The sequence below is a fragment of the Symphalangus syndactylus genome, chromosome 18 (assembly GCF_028878055.3).
Source record: "Symphalangus syndactylus isolate Jambi chromosome 18, NHGRI_mSymSyn1-v2.1_pri, whole genome shotgun sequence".
NCBI lineage: Eukaryota > Metazoa > Chordata > Mammalia > Primates > Hylobatidae > Symphalangus > Symphalangus syndactylus.
This window is the reverse complement of record NC_072440.2, coordinates 56,127,533-56,153,111: the sequence shown is the minus strand read 5'-3', so window position 1 is coordinate 56,153,111 and position 25,579 is coordinate 56,127,533. Positions and strand designations below refer to the sequence as shown.

The window sequence follows — 25,579 nt, the reverse complement described above, 5'->3', positions numbered from 1 at the left end:
GGCTGCTGAGAGAAGCTGAGAAGGGTCACACCGCAGGCAGGGGCCCGTGTGACAAGCCCCTCTCACCCCGAGAGAGCTGACCAGGCCGCTCACGAGCACAGCCACAACCCAGGAGTCCAACAAAGATCCTGGCTGGGCTCAGCCACCTCATTGACAAAGGCCACGGGCAGCCTTGGTCGTGTGAATCTTGCTCTCCTGGGGAGGCTCAGGCTGAGGGCTGATGTGGGCATTGCTGAGGGAAACCTGTGGCCCAGTGGATTTGGCCGGGTCTCCTCAAGCTGCATTCCTTAAAGTAGGACCCAGGGTGTGTGCCCATCTCCAGCCCAGGGCAGCTCCCCTGTAAGCTGGGTGAGCTACTGAAGCCAAGGCAGGAGGCAGCTGACAACACCCACGGCCCATGCGGAGGTGGTGGAAAGGCTGGACTCAGCAGCAACACCAAATCCCGGACCAGGCAGAAACCACCCAAGACTGAGGGGCTCGTGCCAGAGTGGTGGCCACAGGTAAGAACCCGGGACCAGGCTGTGTGTGGCGGGAATCCTCCATGTCCCAGGGCTCAGCACAGCAAAGGAAGACCAGCCGGGTCACCCTGGTGGCCATCTGTCCCTGTCCCACCTGCAGAGTCACAACAGCCTCTCCCGAGTGGGGATCCTCTCTCTCTGCCAAAGCAACAGCGGTCCCTGCCCCAACCAGACTACCCCACTCAGTGGAGTTAGGGATGCTGCTCCAGCATCCTCACACTGCCCAGCTGGCGCCTGCCTATGCTCACCCACACCTCCCAGGCTGGCCTTCCCTGCAGCCTGGGCTTGGCCACCGTGGCCTGATTGAGCACTGAGGCCTCCTGGGCACCCAGCCCCATCACTGCACCTGCTGCTTCCAGCCGCACCCCACCGGCTCAGGGCTTCTTCCCAGCGGCGCTCATCATGAAATCAACATGCACGAAAGTCGTCTCAGGAAACTTTTTAATGAAAGTGTCGGCAGTTTTTTCCCCCACGGTGGAGTATAGGTGGCTGAGCTCAGATTGCATCTGCTAAGACACCAGCCACTTACCGAGAGAAAGCCAGGCTGCTTCAAACCCAGGGCCTGAGGCAAAAAAGCATCACTTCTGGTCGGGGAGTCTGGAAGCCATGCCTTGTGGGAGGTCACACTGGCATCCAGGCCTTTGCCTGCATTGCAGAAGGAGAGCCGGGTCCCCCTCCTGGAGAACGCCGCGTTCCCCAGCCCCACACCGGCTTTGCCACCACACAGGCTTTGAGCCAGGAGGCGGGTAAGACGTAGCTGTAGACCCAAAACAACCATCAGCCCTGGGGCCTTGAGGGAGAGGAGCACTTTTAGAACATGGAAAAGTGTGGTCATCCCATCATTAGACAGCACACATCCTACATAAATAAAAAGTCGTAAGGGGAAGGAGGTTGGAGAGGGAACAAACATTGGCCAGATATTGATAGACTGGTTTCCAGTTTCAAGGTAACAGATGCACATCATGAGACCAGAGGAGACCAAGACAAGGGCTGGATTTGGCTTTTCTAAGCAACATGTGTTCCTGCGCAGGGCTGGATGGTCTCTGAGACAGAGATGGACAGGGGAGCCCACTGGGCCCAGATAGGTAGAGAGAGCAGAGGCTCCTGTTCTGTCCTCGCCACTCACTAGGGTGACAATGCTTGTAAATGGTGGCTGTGCTCTCCCAGCAAGAAAAAAGCACAACTAAATCCACACTGCACACAGACGCAGACAGAAAGCCTTCAAGTGGCTCTGTTTTCTGCTCCCTGCCTCGCCAGGTCCACAAGCAGAGAGGAGTGTCAGGCGCATGGCCCCGCTGTCAGGCTCCCCAGCGAGCTGCGGGCTCAGCAGGAGCTGCCCACTGACACACAGGGGCACCCACTCCTCCCACCTTGGGAGCGTCACCAGAGTCACACTGGGTGCTGGTGTCATCCAGGGACCCCACACACTTCCTTAAATGTGATCCTGCTTCCCTCTGGGCAGCTGCATCCTCTCCTCCTGCAGGACCATCTGGAAACTTGGCTCTCAGTTTGCTCTCCCTTCTCTCCTCTGCCTGCCCCAAGCCCCTCTTTCTACAAAAGTGATGCAGTGTTCATGGGGTTAATTCTTGAAAATACTTGGCGGCCTCCATGCTTCTGTTTTCTTTAGCCAGGTGGTCAGGAGGGTTTACAAAGAATGCCTGGGCTCCCCCGCAGGTGCTGGCAGATGGGGTAGTAAATGGTCCTGTGCCTCCACCTGCTCCGGGAGGGAGTCTCCCGTCTCTAGGCCTGGCCCCTTCCTAACCCTGCAAGTATCCTGTTCTCCAGAGACCAGAACTCACACCTTAGAAAAGCGAAGCCAGGCGCTTAGAGGAAGAGCAAATGCTGCCAGGACGCGGATTGTCCATGGAATACATTCTAGCATCTTATTAGGTATCTGAATCTGTTAGGAAAAAAAAATTTGAAACTACATATAAAACTTAAAAATATTCAAGTATCGAAAGGTTATTTAGGATGAAAGTTTTAAAACAAGTCATCAGCAAGCTGCTACCACCAGGTGAAGACTTTTACAAAAGTTGAGGGAGTCCACTGAGCTGAGAGGACAGAAATGAAGTCACCTGTGCTGGGGCAGGGGCAGGGGCAGGGACACTTGGGGCAGGGAGTGTGTGGGCAGAGAAGCCAGAGAAGTCCAGGCTTGTGGAAGCCAAACAGGAGAGCGTGGGCCGGAAGGGCGGTCAGGAGCGGGGGACGAGGTCGCTCTCCCTGGAGAACGAACCCTGAAGTGCGTAGCCTGGGATTCCCTCCCTGGGGGTCCTGTCCCCCGACATTTCACAGGCCTCCTGGAGCTGCCTTCCAACGAGGACAAATAGCAACAAAAGACCCATTTCTGCACAAAAATCCTTCTGGAAAGAAAAAGAAGAAAGCCAAGAATGGAGTCCAAACGCTCCCCAGTGCTGACTAAGCCTCTCCAACCCTGTTCTAAGTGGAGTGTGGTTTCTAAGTCAGGGAAATGGAAGAGGCTCCATCCACACAGGCCATGGCCCCACAGGATGAAGCAGCAGCGTTTATTCCAGATACAGCAGTGAGGGAATCCGGTCACGTTCCCTTCTCCCCAGAGATGGCACATCTTGACACGTGATCCAGTAGAAATCTTTTAAACTCTGTAAGTTAAGTTCATAAAAACCACTCCCTTCACCCTGTCTCCCAGGGCCAGGCCTGGCCTCTGAGATGCGCTGGCTTGGGGCGCCCTCAGGTGGCTACATGGAAAAACCAGTCTGAGGCCAGACTGGGGCTCCCAGACCTGGGCGGGATCTGTCCAGTCACCTGTCCTTCGGCTTCGGGTCGCTGTCTCTTCGCAGATGGCCCAACACCTGGGGATGGCCCAAGGACACCTCAGGAAGGTTCCGGCTCTACGGATGGCCCAATTAGCCAGAGGTTTCCAGGCCGTCTGTTCACCTCCTAGAGATGGACTGGGGCCTTTAGACTTTGGTGGAGAACAGGATACTCTGTCTCTTGCTGTCCGGGGCAGGGATGGCTTCCAGCTGCAGGAAGTACAGCAGCACCTGGACCTGCCCGGGCAGAGTCAGGAAGAGGAGAGTGGCTCAGAGGGGGGCTCACAGCTGCTGGTGGGAGGTCTTTGGGGCCCAAGCCTCCAAGTCCATCTCAGGTGCTGGGGACCCCTGCTGGTGTCATGAACCCCTTACAATGAGAAAAGGCATGACTTGGGGCAGCGGGGGTTGTTTATTTTAGAGATGCAAAGAGCCTTGCTCTGTCCCCCAGGCTGGAGTACAGCGGCTCCATCATGGGTCACTGCAGTCTCTAACTCCTGGGCTCAAGCAATCCTCCTGTGTCAGCCCCCAGATACCTAGGATTACAGGTGTGCGCCACAATGCCTGGCTAATTTTTCTTTTTATTTCTTTCTAGAGATGGAGTTTGCCACATTGCCCAGACTGGTCTCAGACACCTGGGATTGGGTATCCTGCCTTGGCCTCCCAAAGTGCTGGGATTACAGGCATGAGCCACCACACCCAAACACTTGAGGTAGTTTTAAGCCCCCAGCAAAGTGCTCTAGCAGGACCGGGAGGTGGCCTGGGCCCCCACTATCACTCCCATCCATGCAGACCTAGGCAAGTCCCTCTCTCTGAATGTCGGCAACACCACATACAACTCAAGTAGGAAGATGGGCAGGACTGGGGGTGGGGCAGGCAGAGGCCACCTCTGGCAGGTCAGGGTTGCCAGGGCTGGAGCCTATCTTCCCATACCTGGGACATGACCTCCAAGGACCAGCTGTCAGTCATGGTGATGGGCTGGCTGGGGTTGGCAGGGAGCTTGCTGTCCTTCTCTGAGGGCCGGAGCAGCGTGGGGCCAAGGACAGTGGCGAGGTTGTGCAGGGACATTTTATTGACTGCCTCCTTCTCTGCCACCCTGTAGAGGACCAAAGCAGAGGGTGCTGTTTCAATGCCACCACCAGGAGAGAGGAAGAGGGGCTGGGCCGTGCTGGAGTCCTCAGGAAGGGAGTGACCTCGACCCTGGCTGTACTGCAAGCTGACTCCAGCCCTGGTACTTCTGGGTCTCAGTGGCCCAGGACAAGGGGCCAACTCTGGGCTGGTGAGGGGGTCTCCTCTATGATGTGACTGGGAGGGAAGAGGGGGGTCCAAGTGCTCTGCTGGCCATGGCCAAAGCTCTGAGCTCTTTTTTAAGGCCACAGTGAAGAGGGAAGAGCGTGGCAAAGAAGAGAGGCTGGTGCAGGGGTGGCAGTGGCACTAGTCGCCAGAGGCAGTGAGTGACTGCAGACAGGGGTCAGGGGAAAAGGTCCTTGGTGTTGGGGGTCTAGCGGGAACAGAGGGGCACCCCGCGGCCTGGGGACCTGGAGCCCTGGGCTGCCACGGGATTGTTGGACTACCTTTTCAGGTGGTCTAGAAGGAAAAGGAAGGTGAGCAGATTGGCCTCCGGCAGGGACAGCAGCAGATTGAGCATGCAGCTCTCCTTTGCAACTGGGTCTGAAAGAGCTGCAGGAGGCGGTGAGTTACTCCTCAGGGTCACAACGAGCCAGAGACCTCTCCCGAGGTGGTCACATGGAGCACCTGGGGCTTGTGTCCCTGCACAGCCCAGGCTCATCATCATCCTCCGTCTCACAGCTCTGGCCCCCAGTGAGGACCCTGTGAGGGGCACTGGTGTGGGGTATGAGCCACGTGAACGCCTTTTATCTACCTCACACGGGTCAGCAGCACGCGGCAAACAGCAGCAGGAGGAGCCGCGAGCTGCCACTCATGGGCAGAGCTGCCCTTGGACAACTCCTGCCACCACCCCCTCCCGAGGGGAGCCTAAGGCAGGGGAGGCTCCACGTGGAATGAGACATGGGAGTGAGGGACACAAGGAGGTGGGAAGTGGGAGGTCCCAGCCCCACCAAGTACGCAGAGACCCCCTCGTCATCCTGGACACCACGGGGGCACCTGGAGGCTGGGAGAGCAGGTCCTCTGTGCATGGGCCTGGGAGGCAGACCTGCCCTAAGGGTGATGCGGAGGCTACAGGTGCTGCACGTGCCAGCGCCCACTCTAGACATCAGCCTCCAGGTTGACTAAGGGTCAGGCCATGTTCGAACCCATGTTCGACTGGGACAGGACCCGTGGCTAGAGCACCTGGGCACCCTCCTTCAGCCCTGGTCGGCAGGAAGGACAGCAGAATTCAAGACCCCATAGCATGGCACTGCTGACCATTTCAGCCTCTTGGTCTCCTTGAGGAATAAGGACGGGGAGCCCTCTGGGGATGGGCAAGGCCTTCCGGGACAGGCTCGGTTCTGGTCCCCTGCTTTCTGAGGTTGGGTTAAAATGCCGACCATGGCAGAGGAGGCACAGCTCGGGTTCCCACACCTCACTTTTCACAGCCTCCAAGGGCAGCAGTGCACATGGAGGAGACGTCTCCCATGAGGCCAAGGCCTCCAGTGCTCACCGATGCCCTCTGCGAAGTTGGGGTAGAACTCGTCAGTGAAGAGGGCTCGGGCAGCTCATGGAAGTACAGCTTCAGCGTGCCCGCGATGGCGTTCACGTCCATCTCGCTCATCACCACCGACACATCCTTGTTATCTGGGAAGAGCACGGAAATGCAGCAGCCTCCTTGAGGATCCTGCGTGAGTCACCTGCTATCCCTGCCTTGGCTAAAGCACCGTCCCTGCCATGCTGACCACTGTGCGGGTCCCTCCCAGGCTTTGAGCAGCTCATCTGACTCCTCCCAAGAGCTGTGCATGGTTCTGTGTCTGCAGAGTTGATGGGGGTGCGTGGGCATTCCCATTCCTCTCCCCTGCTTGGCCCCATGTGATGGCCAGGAGGAGGCCAGTGTGGCAGGACACAGTGCCTGCGTGGGGATTGGGTGGCTCTGCCCTGTGCATAGCAACCACCCCTGCACCAGTGCCTTCTGATAGCAGGAAGGCCATGGGAGAATCTGATTGGTTTCAGTGTTTGAACCTGTGTCTTCCTTTGGACCCAATTGGCCATTGGTGCTTACATCCTCACCACAGGCCAGGTCCATTCTGGGCCCCCAGAGGGAGCTGAAACTACCACAGAGCCCTCCCAGGGATGCTGGGCATTCTAGGAATCCTGGTCAGGGTGGGTGGTGTGTGCCCCAAAGAAGGGTCGGCAGGCACAAAATCCTGTTGCTTTGAAGATGCTGGGCAAGGACCCTCTGGGGTCTCAGTGCCCTCCCCTGGCATTTGGGGCAGCTCCAGATCTTTCATAGCCTCTGAGGGTTGGTGAGATGGAGGCAGAGATGTTAAAGCCCCAGTCTGAGCTGGGTCCCATCAGTGCCTTCTGCCCTCCGCATCCTCAAGCAGGGCAGTGGACAGACTGCACTGAGTCCTGGGCTTCCACCTCCTGTCCACCCCCAAGGCAGGAAGGCCAAGGCCCTGAGGAAGCCCCTGGTGCACCCCAGCAAGCAGCATCTGTAGCTAGGATGGTTTAAAAACTGGCCTCTACAGAAGCTCCTTCTACAACTCTTGTCTTCTCTTTCTTAAAAATAATAAAACAGTAAATGAAGAAAAGACACAGAGAAGGATGTGACATGCCCTGGCCATGGAGCGCTCTGAGATCTCATCGTGGACACCGCCGCTCACACCTCCACCCCATCCTGCGGAGGCCAACACTCACTGACGTCGAAAGCTGCCTTCAGTGCCTGGATGTCCGTGGCCACTCTGGATACGCGATAGATGCCCACCTCCTCCGTGCCGCGGCGCTCCATCTCCTCCACACACTGGCACACGATGTAGGGCACCTTGGACCTCTCTCTCCTGCAGGAGGAGGGAATGTTCTCAGTGTCCTGACAGCCCTGCTTGGGCCACAGCACAGGAGACCTGCCCTCTATCTGCACACCCGGAGGTGGGGTGAGGACGGTGACGAAGGTGTCCAGGTCTGGGGCTGCACACAGAGCCTTGTGCATGCCTGTCCTCCCTCTTCAAGCTCGGTCCTCATTGCAAGTACTTTCTCAGGACTTTTCTAAGAGGCTGAAGCAGCCAGACCCTCTGCAAGTCACACATGATCTTTGTGGGATGGTCAGGAGGCCTAAGTCAAGTCAGCACAGCAAGGGCATCTGAAAGATTCCAGATCTGGGGTTAGCAACCTGTGCTCCCAGCTGGAAGATCAGGCCCGGTGTTGGTCCTGCCATCCACGTGGTGTGTGAGAGGAGAATCCCCTGACCCCTGCCCTGGGCCCAGGCCTAAATAAACATCCCACGAATAAAGGGTTGCCCCAGCACCAGTGCCCCAAGTCCTGCGATGCTAAGTGCGTTTCTCCTCTGAGTCTTAGCAATGAACAATTCCAATACCTCCACACAGGACACTAGAGTAAGAATACTTCAAAGTCAGAACACAGTGCTGTGCAGAGGCCTTTAGTTCTGTTTTGCAACTGGATTTAGCAGCACATCAAAGCGGCTTCTCAAGCCACCCTCATTAGCCGTGGTTATTTGGAGGGGCTGCTGATGGAGTCCCCGCTGCTCATGCCCAGAGCCCTCTCAGAGTGCTACCAAGTGGCTGCCATGCAGTTGGGGGTGGGGAGTGGTGTTTAGACACAGAAAGGAGTCCAGGGTATGACTGATGGAGGCCCTGGCTCACGTGACCAGCAAGGTCAGGGGCCCAGCCAGATTCCATCCTGGGGAAGCAAATGAATTCTCTAAGGAAGTGATGTGTGTCTGCAAGAACTGCTCTCAAACCAACAAACAGGCTTCTCTTGGCAACTGACTCGTGACAAAAGGGCGGGGGTTAGTTACAACCATTCAACAGGAACCTGGGACCGTGACAAATTCCAAGCAAGGGCAGAAAACCCTGCATTTGGGCAGTTCCTGGAGCCAGCCTACTGCTTCCAAGCAAGGCAGCAAAGACATTCCTGAGCTGGTTTGGAGGAAACACAGGAGGCAGCTGAACACACCAAGTGTTCTCTGGGGCCTGACCTCATCGTGCACTGGCCACGCACACAGAGGAGAGACCCACACATGCTCTTTTCTGCAGAAACAGCTGAAGGGACAGGCGCCCTCAGTGCGTGTGCCCAAGCCCCTCCGCACTCACTTGGTGACCACAGCAATCTTGACTCCGAAGACCCCTGTCTGTTTTCGGGACGGCATCCTCTTCAAGCTGAACTCCCTACTGGTGAACTTGACCAAGAGCTTTACTTCAATCTATAGTGGGGAGAAGGGGCACAGTCCTCTAATGCTCCTGGTCCTCATAGCCCAAGGTCCCAACGGCCCCTAGAGGACTCACCAAACATTTCTACCCACAAGGCACGCAAAGGTCTCAGCGTGAGGTGAGACTGCCCCTCGGGGAAGCCCCTAGTCTACTTCAGAAAGAGCAAGGATTTTGAATGCCCACCTCGGCCTCCCAAAGTGCTGGGATTACAGGTGTGAGCCATAGTGCCTGGCCTTTCTTGGAGTCTTATACCATTAGGAGGCATCCAAGGATTGGAAAGAAATTTTTATGCAAAATCTGAGGCTTACCCCGATTTGCCTGTCTCTGTTCCTGGATTTTGCCTTTCAACTTAGAAACACTCTGGAGGCCCCAAACTCTAACCTCTGTGTCATCAGCCCATGAAGACTACTGCTTTCTTCCTGAGATCTATTTCTCTGTGCAAGTTTTGAATTTTTATTGGCAAGAGAGTTTGTCTGATACAAACTACTTTGTGATTACTGAAACAGGTTTTTGTTTGTTTGTTTGAGACAGGGTCTTGCTCTGTTCCCCAGGCTGGAGTGCAGTGGCACAATCACGGCTCACCACAGCCTCAACTCCCGGGTTCAAGCCATCCTCCTACCTCAGTCTCCTCAGTAGCTGAGATTACAGGCACACAACACTATGCCTGGATGATTTTGTATTTTTAGTAGAGACGGGGTTTCTCCATGTTGCCCAGGCTGGCCTCAAGGTCCTGAGCTCAGGAAATCCATCCGCCTCATTCTCCCAAAGTGTTGCGATTAGAGGCGTGAGCCACCACGCCAGGGCTGGAACAGTTATTTAAAATAGTTTTTCAGGCAGGATACTGTGGCTCACGCCTGTAATCCCAGTACTTTGGGAAGCCAAGGCAGACCCCTTGAACTCATCAGGAGTTTGACGCCAGCCTGGCTAACATGGCGAAACCCTGTCTCTACAAAAAATAACAAAAGTAGCTGGGCATGGTGGCACGCCCCTGTGGTCCCAGCTACTCTGGAGGCTGGGGTGGGAAGATCACTTGAGCCAAGGAGGGCAAGGTTGCAGTGAGCCAAGGTCGCACCACTGCACTCCAGCATGAGTGACAGAGTGAGACTCCATCTCAAAAACCCCACACACCAGGCGCGGTGGCTCACGCCTGTAATCCCAGCACTTTGGGAGGCCCAGGTGGGCAGATCACGAGGTCAGGAGTTTGAGACCAGCCTGGCCAACATGGTGAAACCCCATCTCTACTAAAAACACAAAAATTAGCTGAGTGTGGTGGCACGTGCCTGTAATCTCAGCTACTCAAGAGGCTGAGGCAGGAGAACTGCTTGAACCAGGGCCCCGGAGGCGGAGGTTGCGGTGAGCCGAGATCACACCATTGCACTCCAGCCTGGGCAGCAAGAGTGAAACTCTGTCTAAAAAAAAACCCACACAAAAATAAAATCTTCCACTTTAAAAATGCTTTTTGTTGATTAAAGTAGGCTGGGCATGGTGGCTTAAGCCTGTAATCCTAATTACTCAGGAGGCTGAGGTGGGAGGATCACTTGAACCCAGGAGGTTGAGGCTGCAGTGATCTGCGATGGCGCCACTGTACTCCAGCCTGGGTGACATAGCGAGACCCTGTTTCAAAAAAGAAAAGAAAGAAAAAGGTTAAAACGGTAAATTTTGTTATATATTTTACCACAATAAATAGAATGGGAGTAGAAGCTGAGAGGCTGTTGAATTAGGTACTGTGGAACACTGCAAGGAAGCAAAAATAGCAAAATATTGGCCAGCAAAAGACTGAATGGGCTCCATCCTTTCAGCCTGCAGGGGCTGAGGCCCCCCATGGCCCCCTGGGTTAAGGTTTCAGCATCGACCCTGAGATGCCATTTGTTCTTTTCCATTTGAAGAACACGTCAAATCGGGCTGTTAAATGGAGAAACAGAGGGGATAGTCACCCCTTCGCTCAATCCTTGAAGTCCCTGTTTTAATTTATTTTGGGTCATATTAATGATTTTAATGGCTTGGGCAGGTCCTCAGGGTCTCCTCTGCCAAGACCAACAGTAAGGGACAAAGTGTGGGTTTTATTCCAATTAGAGCATCCGTCCCAGTGATGGAAATTCAAGAGCAGAAACAACTGAGACCACTGGAATATTCTGCAAAGCTATTGCACCAGTGATCAGGCTAAGGTGGACTTGTTTGCCTTCAATCTTATGCCCCAGGGAACAGAGAGAGTTCCTCCTTTAAATTTAGTGGGGTCTCTGGGGAAACAGTGTCAATGAAGGCCATAAAAGTTTGCTTAGTGCGTGGGAACCAGTGGACCCCCAAGTTTGTGAGAGCAATTGTCCTGTGTAGTGGCGAGGGTCAAGGAGTATGCTGTGTCCCTAGTAAGGCTGGAGTGGTCACGGGTGCTCTATTTTGGGGGATGTGATGTGGGCTCACATCTTGAGGATTTGGGTTTGGATTCTCTGTATAACTTGTTTTAGAAGTGCCTGGACCTCTTTGGGGTCTTACCGTAAATCTGATTATTGGGGAAGCCCAGGTTGCAAAGTTGCCAATCCCAGGGTTGGGGGGTGGCGATGGAAGTTCTGAAATGGGGGTCCTTTCCTTGTCAGTAGGGTTTGGTGCTTTGGGATGAGAAGACGGGGTCCTGGAATCAATCATTCCAGGCCATCGAGGGCCTCTGTAGGACTAGTCACATGAGGCCGGGCATGGTGGTTCATACCTATACTCCCAGCACTTTGGGAGGCCAAGGTGGGAGGATTGCTTGAGGCGAGGAGTTCAAGACCATTCCAGGCAACACAAGGAGACCTCATCTCTACAAAACTAAAAACAATGACCCAGGCATGGTGGAGTGTGTCTGTAGTCCCAGCTACTCAGAAGGCTGAGGCAGGATCACTTGAGCCCACAAGTTCGAGGCTGCAGTGAGCTGTGACTGCAGCACCACACTCCAGCCTGGGTGACAGAGGGAGATCCTGTCTCTAAAAAAAAAATAAAACAAAAGTGTAATCACTTGACTAGTTAGGGGAGCGCCACCATGCCTAATTTTTTTTAATTTTATTTTCAGTAGAGACAAGGTCTCGCTATGTTGCCCGAGATGGTCTTGAACTCCTGGGCTCAAGCAATCCTCCCTCCTTGGCCTCCCAAAGTGCTGGGATTACAGGTGTGAGCCAGTGCGCCCAGCCTGGAAACAAAAAAGTGGATCTCTGTAACTGAAGTCCCAAATAGGAAACTCTGAGCTTTTGGGGATACTTAATTTTTTCATCTCCTAAAATTTAAAGTGGCAAATGAGGATGGTCATGGTGGCTCTGGCCTGTAATCTCAGCACTTTGGGAGGCCAAAGTTAGGAGTTCGAAACCAGCCTGGTCAACATGGTGAAACCCCCATCTCTACTAAAAATATAAAAATTAGCTGGGTGTGGTGGCGCTTGCCTGTGATCCTAGCTACTCAGGAGGCTGAGGCAGGTGAATAACTTGAACCTAGGAGGTGGAGCCTGCAGTGAGCTGAGATCGTGTCACTGCACTCCAGCTTGGGCAACAGAGTGAGACTCCATCTCAAAACATAAATAAATAAAGTGGCAAATGAGAGAGGAAGCAGGTTTTGGAAGTGTGTAGATGCCTCAAAGGTCAGCATTTGATCTTACTGCCTACGAGTTCCCAGTAAAAGCAGAACATGTGAGAGGACTCTGAGGCACAAAAATACAGTTGGATAGTCCTGGGCAGGCAAGAGGAAAGTTGAGTAAATGTGTGTCTAAAACGTGCATTTCTAGGCTGGGCACAGTGGCTTACACATATAATCCTAGCACTTTAGGAGACTGAGACAGGAGAATCACTTGAGCCCAGGAGTGCGAGATCAGTTTGGGCAACATAGTGAGACCCTGTCTCTACAGAAATAAAAATTAGCTGTGGTGACGAGTACCTGTAGTCCTAACTACTCAGGATGCTGAGGCAGGAAAATCACTTGAGCCCAGGAGGTGGAAGCTGCAGTGAGCTGTGATTGCACCATTGTTGCCCTCCAACCTGGGCAACAGAGCAAGACCTGTTTCTAAAATAATAAAAAATAATAATAAAATGTACATTTCTAACTTCATTTCAAAGTTAAGGCCAGGTGCAGTGGCTCATGCCTGTAATCCCGGCATTTGGGAGGCTGAGGCAAGGGGATCACTTGAGCCCAGGAATTCGAGACCAGCCTGTACAAAATAGTGAAACCTTGTCTCTAAATTAAAATAAAAGTAAACAAAGTCAAACATTTTTTAAAAAATCAGAACAGAAACGTTTAACTGCGTACTTCTAGGCCCAACAGAGTAGGGGTTAGCACAGGCACAACCAGGTTGCATATCTATATACAATCTGCCCTGGCAGGAAGGACATCCTTTTCTTCCAGGCTTAACCACTCTAGGAGACCCAGATTATTTTAAATTATAGCGTCAACAATTTAAAGCAGGTTTTACTGTAAGGCACAATCTCAATAATTAATAGGGCAATATAATAAATACATAAAAGCTCAGACTTTTATGTCTGAGAAAACAAGACTCTTGAATGGGCCTGGAAGTTTTGCCATGTCCCCCAAAGTACTCTCAGTTGCATCCTTCAGAACCTTTCAACACATACACATATACCTCCCTCATCCTTTTGTGAAGAGTGTATTCATCACTAGATTAAGAGGATTTGGATAAAATTTATAAATGTACAAACTTTGCTACCAAGGACTCACATATTTACTCTTCTAGCTCATCAGTTTACGTCCTAGAAAAACTCCAGATCCACATTAACCAGCTGTTTTCTATTTTTCATTTTATGATGCTGTTTCCACTTTCACCTGCAAAGTGAGTAATAGTAATACCTATTACAGTAATTTAAGTAACACCATTTAGAGTAATTTCGTCTTTAGTACTGTATTAATACTACTAAGAAAGCCGCCAATGATTCAAGCTGCACTCACTGGTGAAACCCTATGCTATATATGTAATTAATTTATTTCCTAAATTCTTACCTCCCTCCACCCCCTCCATTGGAAAATAAACTCTAAAGAATGCAAAAGTTTTTGTGTGTTTTTGTTCAATACTTAAGAGCAGTGCCTGGCACCTAACAGTCAATATCTGCTAACTTTGACGAATGAATGGTATATTTATATTATGCAATATTACTATGAAGCCATGAAACACAGTTAGAGTGGTACCAGCTAATTTAATGGAATTTCCAGAAGTATGAAGTTAAGAAAACAAGAAGAAAAGTGTCAAAAATATGATCCCACTTTTTTTTTCTTCCCTGAAACAGAGGCTTGCTCTGACACCTAGGCTATTGTATAGTGCCGCCATCATGGCTCACTGCAACCTCAAACTGCTGGGCTCAGGGAATCCTTCCACCTCAGCCTCCCATGTAGCTGGGACTATAGGTGTGTGCCACAACGCCCAGCTAATTTATTTTAAATTATTTTTTGTAGAGACAGGGTCTCCCTATGTTGCCCAGGCTGGTCTCAAACTACTGGGCTCAAGTGATCCTCCCACCTCAGCTTCCCAAAGTGTTGGGATTACAGATGTGACCCACTGCGCCCAGCCTAATCCCATTTTTTAAAAAGTACACCCCAAAATCCATACACTGGTGAGGAAGTGGAGAACGTGGAATCCTCATACACAGAATGTAAAATGGTAGAGCTCTGGAAAACATTTTAGCAGTTTCTCAAAATGTTTAACATAGCTACTACACGACCCAGCGATTCAACTCCTACATATATACCTAAGGTAACTGAAAGGGTTATGTCCACACAAAAATTTGCAGAGGAACTTGTACACACTTGTTCACAGTAGCATTATTCATAATAGCCCAAAGTGGCAAAAACGCAAATGTTCATCAACTGATGAACAAATAAGGTATGAACTATCATTCAGACATATAAGAAATGAAGTGCTAATACATGCTACAACAGGGATAGACCTTGATAACATTTTGCTAAATGAAAAAAGCCAAACACAAGGTCACATGTTGTATGATTCCATTTACATAAAATACCTAGAATAGGCAAATCCATAGAGACACAAAGATCAGTGACTGCCCAGAGCCAGAGGGAGTGGTGAATGTGAAATGACTACTAATGAGCACAGACTTCTTTTTGAGGTATTGAATATATTATGGAATCAGATAGTGGTGATCAATGCATAACTTTGTGAATATACCAAAAACCACTTGAAAGGTACATTTTAAAAGCCTGAACTTTAAGGTATGTGAATTTTATCTCCATAAACCTGTTATTTTGTTAACATATGCTTATTTGCAAATGAATACATGGATAATGAGGAATAATATGAAAGGTTAATGACAACCTTGGTGATAGGGTACAAACTGGGAGAGGAAGGTAAGTGTTGAGGTAGAAGAAGACAAAAAATAAAAGACTGAAACAATAATCCAGGGCCAGAGGCCATGAGTTAGGAGATGGAGCAAGACTAAGTGTACAAAGAAATGAGCATAAATCATAAAAATGAGGGAACTAGGGTTGAAAAATCCAGCAAGTAGTTTGTAATGGGGGAGACGAAGCAAACCTAAGTAACTGCAAGGATTCAACGGAGTCTGCAGAAAATGCAGAAGGGAGAGAAAAACAATGAAAAAATGGATCAGAAGATTTAAAATTGGCTCTACCCCACCAAAGTTTTAAAAAGCATGCAAGAAGAAAATTCAATTGCTCCTGGGCAAGAATTCTTGGGCCCAGTGGGGTAGAACCAAACCATGATAAGGAGACACCAGTGTCTTGTAAGCAAGAGAATATATTAAGCAGAGAAAAGCAGCATTTATTGGGAGAAAAGGTCTCACTGTGATTGTTCTGGAATAAAGTAGCCCCATCAGACTGCCTCAGGAACTCATGGTGGAAGAGGTGCCACTGGAAAATGGCTTAGTCGGGATCTTCCCCAAGAACACTAGAAGAGACAGCGAAAGAATAGAATAGCTTTAAATTTTAGCAGATACTTCTTTTTCTTGCTTAATTAAAATAAATCTTATTGACCTACTATTTTTGAGACTGGGCTTTTGCAATGCTGCCCAAGCTGAACTCAAACTCCTAGGCTCAAGAGATTCTCCCACTTCAGCCTCCTGAAAAGCTGGCACTACAGGTGTGCACCACTGGGCCCAGTATAATGGCTATTTCTTGACAAATCTTGACAATGCCACCAGTATGTTTTTCTTTAGAGACAGAGTCTCGCTTTGTAGCCCAGGCTGGAGAACAGTGGTGTGATCCTAGCTCACTGCAGCCTCAAACACCTGGACTCGGGAGATCCTCCTGCCTCAGCCTCTCAAGTAGCTGAGACTACAGGTGCGCACTACCACACCTGGCTAATTTTATTTTATTTTTTTATTATACTTTAAGTTCTAGGGCACACACACCTGGCTAATTATAAAATGTTTATTTGTACAGACAGGGTCTCGTTATGTTGCCCAGGCTGGTCTCGAACTCTCGGCCTCAAGCAATCCTCTCCTTTTCACCTCCCAAAGCCCTGAAATATGCCCACATCCAGCCTGCCACCAGTTTCTTTGCATACTTCTTTCCTAGGCTTGACCAAGACCTTTACTTTCTTTTGTGTACAGCTCAGCATTAAAAAAAGTTTAGGCTGGGCACAATGGGTCACGCCTGTAATCCCAACACTTAGGGTGGCCAAGGCGGGAGGTTTGCTTGAACCCAGGAGTTCCACACCAGCCTAGGCAAGATGGCAAGACCACGTCTCTCCAAAACAATTTTTGTAAAATTAGCCAGGTGTGCTAGCGCGGGCCTGCAGTCTCAGCTAGTGAGAAGACTAAGGCAAGAGGAACTCTTAAACCCAGGAGTTCAAGGCTACGGTGAGCTGTGATCACCACTCCAGCCTGGGTGATAGGGTGAGACCCGGTCTCTGAAAACAATTAAAAATAAAAAAAGTTGAATAATGAGTCTTCTTTTTAGAGACAATGTATTTTTCCTCTTTAACTTTTTGTTTTCCTTAGGCTATATGCACAACAGACAAAGTTGAAATTTAATCTTAATCTCTTAAACCCTTACTGTCCAAACACATCAAACTCAAAAAAAAAAAAAAAAAGGTGAAAGGTGTACAAGAGAAAAAAGGGAAGTAATCTGTGCCAAATGTACATTCCTTCCACAATTTGGGACAAAAATGATGCCTACCTGGTCTCTGGGTGCCAAAATAAGACATTAGAGACACTCCCCTCCTTCAAGAAATAAAACTGGAATCAGACACTAAGATACAATTAAACAGACTTTGAAAGTCGGTATGCTCTACTGGGAGGTGTCTCACAGCTGGCAGGGTCAAGTGCAACTAGAATAAAAGCTCCTAAGGGCAGAAACTAAGTGGCTCACTACTTCCTCTGTAACACTACCGTGCCCAGCACTGTACCAGCACCCCAGCAGAGTCAACAACTTTCCGTCAAGCCTCACACTTACGGTCTCATCGTCCAGTGGAGGCCACAGACGAGACACAATGTGCCAAATCCCAAATGCACAGGGTGCCAGACAAGTCTGCAGGAGGCAGGAGGACTAGGGAAGCCTTCCAGGCAAGGTGATGCCTGAGCTGAGTTGTTTTTCTTTTGAGTTTGGAACATTAATTTAATCGGAGGAAAACAAGGGACATGAAAAGGGCAAGGAAATAAGAAAATGAGCTGAGTTTTGAAGGCAATGATCAGATGAAGTGAGAGAAGAATATTCCAGCAGAGGGAGACAAGGAGACTGCAGAGGTTTCAAGGGGCCAAAAGCTGTTCGGTGCAGCTCAGTGAAGCACCTAAACAGAGGTGGGGTAGGAGAACAGGGGTCAAAGCCCAGTATTGAAGTGTTCTGGATACCAAGCTAAGGAGACCTTATTACGAAGGTAGTGGGGTTGTTGAAGGGTTTAAATGGGAGAGTGATTGTGAACAGATTAATAGTTTGGAAAGATACAGGCAGAAGTAAACCTCTGGATTTAACCAAAAAATAAAGGACAGAACCACAATGAAGATGTTGGAAAAGATCAGGAAAAACACTGTTAAAAGATATTCACTCTCTTATTTACAGATTTCCTGTATGGAATTACCAAATTATTCTTTGAAAATAGAAAACTCAGAAGTGGCTGAGAGCAGTCAGTCAGTCTTCAGATGTAAAAACTACTATTCTGAAGAAGTAGATATTACATTATTAATTTCATTTCAAGATGCTTTAAAATGAGCCTTTTGATACACTGCAGGTTTTAAGAGTATGTCACAATAACTCTAAATCTTATTTGAGATTAACAGAAGAAGAGCACTATAAATTTTAAAGGCTTCACAGACAGGGATCATCTGTTATGTTCACTTTGGAACAGATCATAATTGTCCCTCCCCCTCAACATACCCAAAATACATTGTTTAAGGCTACTTTCTTAATGGTCATGTTATTTCACAGCAAAAGACTGAGGTCACAATGATTTCTGAGCTGACAGAAAACCCCATGGGGGTTCTTTACCTCGCAGCTAGTCTATTCAGTACTAACAATTCCAATCACCAGAAAGAATTTCCCTGCCTAGGCTTATTTTGTTGGCACACCACAACACAAAAAAATCTCCTGGGGCCGGGTGAGGTGGCCAGTGCCTGTGATCCCAGCACTTTGGGAGGCCAAGGCAGGCGGATCACCTGAGGTCGGGAATTCCAGACCAGCCTGACCAACATGGAGAAACCCTGTCTCTACTAAAGATACAAAATCAGCCAGGGGTGGTGGCACATGCCTGTAATCCCAGCTACTTGGGAGGCGGAGGCAGGAGAATCGCTTGAATCCGGGAGGCGGAGGTTGCGGTGAGCCGAGATCATGCCAATAGAATCCAGCCTGGGCAACAAGAGTGAAACTCTGTCTCAAAACAAAATATCTCCTGACATTTTATATCTAATAAGAAAAGATTTAACAATGATCAGAATAGGAACATCTTTAATGCCAGGCAAATTTAACAGCTTTCTCAGTGGATTTCTCAGTAGACTGTAACAAATGACCTTGAAATAAACTCATATTCGCTCTTAAGAAATATTCTATATTTGAATCTTCTTAACAGCAAAAGCCCCAGGAACTTTTTCCTCAACTCCCTAACAACAGCAGCAAAACAAGAGATTCTCGGCTCTCTTTATTTTTAAAAATCACAATAACTACCCTTGTATTTACTATTTACGTTTACCATATATCACCATTTACTATCACCATCATTTCATAAAAGACGCTTTATTTTAACACCAAGAAAGCAGAACTTTTTTAAAGAAAGGATAGTCCTTCAATCGAATAAACTGAATTGTATAAAAGACTCCCAATATTGTCCTTTTTTTCTTATTCGTGTTCCCTTACTGAGCTGAGCAGTTTGCATAATACCACACACAGGTTAGTCATGTGATTTAAATATGTATACGATAGTAGTTTTGATACTATCACTTAAGTCATATGAAATATCAGATGCACTGTGTGTCAAGTCAGTTATAGAGAACTACTGCTTCAGAGAAATCGCATCTGAGGAAACACCGCAGATACACCCTCTAAAAGTTCACCTTTGAAACAGAAATTTTGATACAAACTTCGCTTTAACTACAACTGTAATTGTAATTATTACACTTATTCTCCACTCACTAGATACTGTACTTGACACTCATGTTATTTGGTTGGCTACCAACGGGCACCAGTGATAAAGCTTTCCTATGGCACAACATTCACTTTCTTACTGAAAATGTCAAGAAAAACCCCTACACACCTGCAACCATTAGGAAGCATTCTCCAGCTATCTAAAAAGCCACACTGAGTCGGCTAAGCGACTCTGTGTGGTGTGCACTAAATCAAAGGAAAAAAGGTGTTTTTATGGAGGACAAAAGTACTGGATCAGCCATTTATTCATAGAAACAATTTTACCCACAACAATACTTGTCCTTTCACTATATACCCTTCTATATTGGTTTGGTTATTTTATAACATACTTGTATATTGTAATGGCTGTTTTTTGTTTGTTTGTTTTTTTTGAGACAGAGTCTCATTCTGTGGCCCAGGCCCAGGACAGCAGTGGCGAGACCTCGTTTCACTGCACCCTCCGCCTCCTAAGCAATTCTCCTGCCTAGGCCTCCCGAGCCGCTGGGATCACAAGCGTGTGCCACCAAGCCCGGGGCTAAGTTTTATATTTTTTGTACAGACAGGGTTTCGCCATGTTGGCTAGGCTGGTATCAAACTCCTGACCTCAGGTGATCCGCCCGCCTCGGCCTCCCAAACTACTGAGATTACAGGCATCAGCCAGGGCGCTCGGCCTTATTATGTCTGGTTTTTGTTTTTTTGAGACTGAGCCTCGCTCTGTCGCCCAGGCTGGAGTACAGTGGCGCGAACTCGGCTCACTGCAACCTCCGCCTCCCGGGTTCAAGCGATTCTCCTGCTTCACCCTCCTGAGTAGCTGGGATTACAGGCGCGCGCTTTTTGTATTTTTAGTAGAGACAGGATTTCATCATGTTGGTCAGGCTGGTCTTGAACTCCTGACTTCAGGTGATCCGCCCGCCCCGGCCTCCCAAAGTGCTGGGATTACAGGCACGAGGCACCGTGCCTGGCCTGGTTTTTAATTACGAAGAAAAAATTACTATAGTCCCTTTGGTATCACCTACATTGGCAAAACTGCAGTCCCGCTCCACTCCCCGAAGCCACCAGAAATGACTGCTGTTGTCTACAAAGCCTACAGCTCTGATTTCATTTTAAGATATGTCCTACTGACTGACAGCAAATGTCATTTTTTAAAGGCTTGTATCTGTTATAAGCTTGGGAAATATTATCAATGGCTTAAGAGGCTCTTTTGACAAAAGAAAACGCTGTTCCCTGAAATCACCTGGGCTGTATTCACGGGAATCTTTTCCTCGCCCTTCCAGTACTTCGGACAAATGATCAAGGATATCAACAAATCAAGGTTCCCTGTATTTGAATGATCATAGAATTTTTGCGTGTTCTGTAAATGGGCTAAAACTACTGGAAACTGATTTCTTTTCGTCATCTCCAGGGTAGCTTGCCCAGCGTGCCGTGACTATGATGTCTTAGACTTAACTACTTAAGATAATACAATTACCAAATTCCTGGAAACGCAAAATTTCCTCAGACTGGTACCGGATTATTCACATCCAACCTGATGCAACTAACCACGTCTCAAGAAGAAAGGACGTTCCGTCGGCCTGGGGCGCCGGCCACAGCAGAAGCAGCACCAGCAGCAGGCCTGGGGTCCGCCGCCCGTGGCCCCTGCGCCTCCGCGCTGCGCCCTCCGGGCCACTGAACAACGCTGTCCCCGCCACAGGCAAGGGACCCGGGAGACGGGGCGGCAGCCCCAGCCTCTCCCGGAACGCCGAAAAGGCAAGCACGAGGGTCGCACCCGGCCTGTCTGCACACAGAGAAGCCGTAAGCGGGGTCCCAGAACCAGCTGAACCCCAACACCAAGGGACGCAGGCCTGTGGGTCTCGGCCGCGAAGCCTGCGGGTTGTCCCAGGAGCCCCGAAGCCCAGAACGAGGACCGCGCGGGAAGGGAAAGGCGCAGGCGCGGGACACACTGGAGGGGCCCAGGAGCAGGGACGGCGCAGGCGCTGGGCCTCCCGGGGTCTGCGCGGACGTCCGGGCGCGGTCGCGCGGGCGGCGCTGAGGCGATAAACCAACCCGCCAGCGAACACTGCGGGAACCCGGCCGTAACTCTTACCGCGCGGCACCGCATCGCTCCCTCGCAATCTCCTGGTTGGGGCTGGGCGGTGAGCTCACCCGGTGGCTCAGCCGAGACCCGTTGAGTCCGGCCTCAGGGAAGCAGCCAACCCCGCGGCGCCGCTTACCCGGCCCGCCCTGCCTCCCTCGCGGCCCCCGCCCTTGGCCAGCCCCTTCGGGCCCAGCAGGGCTGCGGCCGTCTGCGCAGGCGCTATGGAGGCCCCGCCTACATTCCTTCACTGCGCAGGCGCTGCTGTCCCCCACCACCACCCCCTCCCCTTACCCTATCTCCGGCTCGCGTCCGTCTCGGCACTGCGTCGCGCAGGCGCCCTGCAACTTGGCCGGTCAAGAAAAAAAAAGTAGCCGGCCAGCCGGTGCGCATGCGTCAGGTCTTGGGCTGGAGCCTGGCAAGGCGGATCCCTTCAGAGGCTGCTCTGGGCCCACCGGAATGATGCTCAGAGTCCGCTAGTCCCAGAGGTTCTCCTCAACGTGTTTACCGTGTGCCAAGGACTGTGCTATGCATGAGCCTGACAGTGGTGAGGAAAACACAAAGCCCTGTCCCCCTGGCACTCCCGGTACATAAGGGAACAGACAAAAAAATAAGCGAGCAAATAATATTAAAGAAATTCTGGTGGAGTTCGAGTTCCATCGGCCCCCATCCGGGCCACCCTGCCGCCTTAGCGGCTGCTCCTCCCCAGAACGCTGATGCCTAAGAAGAACCGGATTGCCATTTATGAACTCCTTTTTAAAGAGGAAGTCACGGTGGTCAAGAAGGATGTCCACATGCCTAAGCACCTGGAGCTGGCAGACAAGAATGTGCCCGGCCGGGTGCGGTGGCTCACGCCTGTAATCCCAGCACTTTGGGAGGCCGAGGCGGGCGGATCACGAGGTCAGGAGTTCAAGACCAGCCTGGCCAAGATGGTGAAACCCTGTGTCTACTAAAAATACAAAAATATTAGCCGGGCGCAGTGGCAGACACCAGTAATCCCAGCTAGTCGGGAGGCCAAGCAGGAGAATTGCTTGAACCCAGGGGGCGGAGGTTGCAGTGGGCTGAGATCGCGCCCCTGCACTCCAGCCTGGGAGACAGTGAGACTCGGCTCAAAAAAAAAAAAAAAAAAAAGAATGTGCCCAACCTTCACGTCATGTGGTCCCGAGGCTACTACGTGAAGGAACAGTTTGCCTGGAGACATTTCTACTGGTACCTTACCAATGAGGGTATCCAGTATCTCCGTGATTACCTTCATCTGCCCCTGGAGATTGTGCCTCCCACCCTACGCCGCAGCCGTCCAGGGACTGGCAGGCCTGGGTCTAAAGTTCTGGAGGGTGAGCGACCTGCAAGACTCACAAGAGGGGAGGCCGACAGAGATACCTACAGAGGGAGTGCTGTGCCCCCGGTGCCGACAAGAAAGCCCAGGCTGGGGCTGGGTCAGCAACCGAATTCCAGTTTAGAGGCGGATTTGGTCGTGGACGCCGTCAGCCACCTCAGTAAAATTGGAGAGGATTATTTTGCATTGAATAAACTTACAGCCAAAAAGACTTAAAAAAAAAAAAAAGAAAAAAGAAAAAAATTGTGTTATGTCGCAAATGAACCCGTTGCAATGATCCTACTGGTTTTTTCCTTTGATAGTTTGTACTATTTTAATAGTTTTTTCTTTTATTACATCATCTTAGTTTCCTAGGAAAACCCCAACTTGGTCGTGATACATGTTTAATCCATTGCTGCATTATTTGCTAATATTTTATTTAGCATTTTTGCATATATGTCCATAAGAAGTTAGTCTATACTTTTGCCTCCTTGTACTATTTATGTCTGGTTTGGTTTTAAGCCTATACTAAATTCACAGTGAGTTGGGGAGAATTCCATTTGCTTCTTTTTCTCAAAGATTATGTAGGCTGGGCACTGTGACTTAGGCTTGTAAAACTAGCACTTGGGGAGGCCGAGGCGGGTGGACTACCTGAGGTTGGGAGTTCAAGAACAGCTTGACCAGCATGGTGAAATCCCATCTCTATTAAAATACAAAAAATTAGCCGGGCACACCTGTAATCCCAGCTACTCTGGAGGCTGAGGCAGGAGAATCGCTTGAACCTGGGAGGCGGAGGTTGCACTGAGCGGAGATCACGCCACTGTACTCCAGTCTGGGCTACAAAGCCAGACTTCCCTCAAAAATAAATAAATTAATTAATTTTAAAAAATTATGTAGAAGATAAAAACTTTATGTTCTTTTAATGTTTGCTGTCTGTAAAATCATCTGGGCCAGGTGCTTTTCTTTGGTTTTGTCTTTTTGTGAGATTTTTGAGGGGATGGGATACAGATTTTAAAATAAACATTCAATTCCTTTAATGGTTCTAGATCTAGACAAACTTTTCTGTTTCTCCCTACCTCATTTTTATGCAATTATATTTTTCTTTTGAGACAGAGTTTCTCTGTTGCAGTCACGCAATCTTGGCTCACTGCAACCTCCGCCTCCCAGGTTCAAGTGATTCTCCAGCCTCAGCCTCCTGTGTAGCTGAGGTTACAAGCATGTGCCACCACGCCCAGCTAATTTTTGTATTTTTAGTAGAGTTGGGGTTTTACTAGGTTGGCCAGGCTGGTCTCGAACCCCTGAGGTCAGGTGATCTGCCAACCTTGGCCTCCCAAAGTGCTGGGATTACAAGCATTAGCCACCCCACCTGGCCTGAAGTTATATTTTTCTATAAAACTGCCTGTTTTGATATTTTAAAAAATCACTGGCATAACGTGGTTTATGTAATGTCCTTATGATTTTTGTCTTAATATTATTTATTTATTTATTTATTTTATATATTTATTTAGAGATTGAGTCTTGCTCTATTTCCCAGGCTGGAGTGCAGAGGCCTGATCTTGGCTCACTGCGACTTCCGCCTCTCAGGTTCAAGCAATTCTCATGCCTCAGCCTCCTGAGTAGCTGGGATTATAGGCACCCACCACCACCCCCAGCTATTTTTGTGTGTGGTTTTTTTTTGTTGTTGTTGTTTCTTTTTGTGAGACAAAATTTCGCTGTTGTTGCCCAGGCTGGAGTACAATGGCACAACCTCAGCTCAGCACAACCTTCATCTCCCGTGTTCAAGCAGTTCTCCTGCCTCAGCCTCCTGAGTGGCTGGGATTACAGGCATGCGCAACTACACCAAGCTAATTTTATATTTTTAGTAGAGATGGGGTTTCTCCACGTTGGTCACGCTGTTCTCGAACTCCTGACCTCAGGTGATCCGCCCACCTCAGCCTCCCAAAGTGCTGGGATTACAAGGGTGAGCCACGGCGCCTGGCCATTTTCGTATTTTTAGTAGAGACGGAGTTTCACCATGTTGGCCACGCTGGTCTCAAACTCCTGACCTCAAGTGATCTGCTAGTCTCAGCCTCCCAAAGTGCTAGGATTACAGGCAAGAGCCACCGCACCCGGCCTAGCCAACACGCCTGGCCCATTTATTTCTAAATAGACAATACATTTGTATATTTCAAAATTCAGAAGGCACCATCTCAACCCCATCCCTATTCCTGTAGTTTCTCAGATGCAACCAAATAGATTCAGTTTCTTGGTATCTTTCTAGAGGTAGTTTATGAATATAAACAAATATCCAAATAAACAAATATGTTCTTTTGCTTTCTTTATACAAACGTTACTTTATTGTACCTATTGATCTGTTCCTTTCTCTTTCTTTCTTTTTATTATTTTATTTTATTTTTTGAGACAAGGTCTTGCTCTGTGGCCTAAGCTGGAGTATAGTTGTGCAATCTGGGCTCACTGCAGCCTTGACCTCCCAGGCTCAAGCGATCCTCCAACCTCAGCCTCCTGAATAGCTGGGACTACAGGGATATGCCACCAAGCCCAGCTAACTTTTTTTATGTGTTGTAAAGGCAGAGTTTCACCGTGTTGCTCAGGCTGGTCTCAAACTCTTGGCCTCCCGTGATCTGCACAGGTAGGCCTCCCAAAGTGCTGGAATTACAGGCATGAGCCACCACGCCCAGCCTCCAGCTCTTACAGTGGACCTAATATTATAATGCCCACTTCCTATGATGAAAAGGAACTGAATGAGCGTGGAATCTCTAGGACCGCGCTGGCATATAATGGGCCCTTGGGGTTTAGTTTAGTAGCAAATTAGAAGGTTCCCATTCCTCAAAACCTTCTATAGACATCTTTCAGGAAACTGCCATGGATAAATATCTGCAAATCAAAGCAAAACTTTAGGGACAAACTACATCAGTCTTCACCTGTGAATTTTGCATCTATGATGCAAATGACACCCCCTCTAAGGTGTTACTCTTCTGCAGTGCACTACCTGTGCAACTGTCCTC

The 25,579-nt window shown here is 49.5% G+C and overlaps 1 long non-coding RNA gene and 2 pseudogenes across 1 annotated transcript; 2 read left to right on the top strand and 1 right to left on the bottom strand.

Moving 5' to 3' along the window:
• Positions 1-942: 942 nt before the first annotated feature.
• Positions 943-21,466, bottom strand: LOC129468289 (breakpoint cluster region protein-like; annotated as a pseudogene).
• On the top strand, positions 2,289-4,995 carry LOC129468301 (uncharacterized). Its single transcript, XR_008652586.2, has 4 exons — positions 2,289-2,408; positions 3,900-4,016; positions 4,407-4,583; positions 4,887-4,995. It is a non-coding gene; the product is annotated as an uncharacterized lncRNA (long non-coding RNA).
• A 24-nt stretch (positions 21,467-21,490) lies between the features above and the next one.
• LOC129468298 (small ribosomal subunit protein eS10-like) lies at positions 21,491-23,865 on the top strand (annotated as a pseudogene).
• The last annotated feature ends 1,714 nt before the right edge of the window (positions 23,866-25,579 follow it).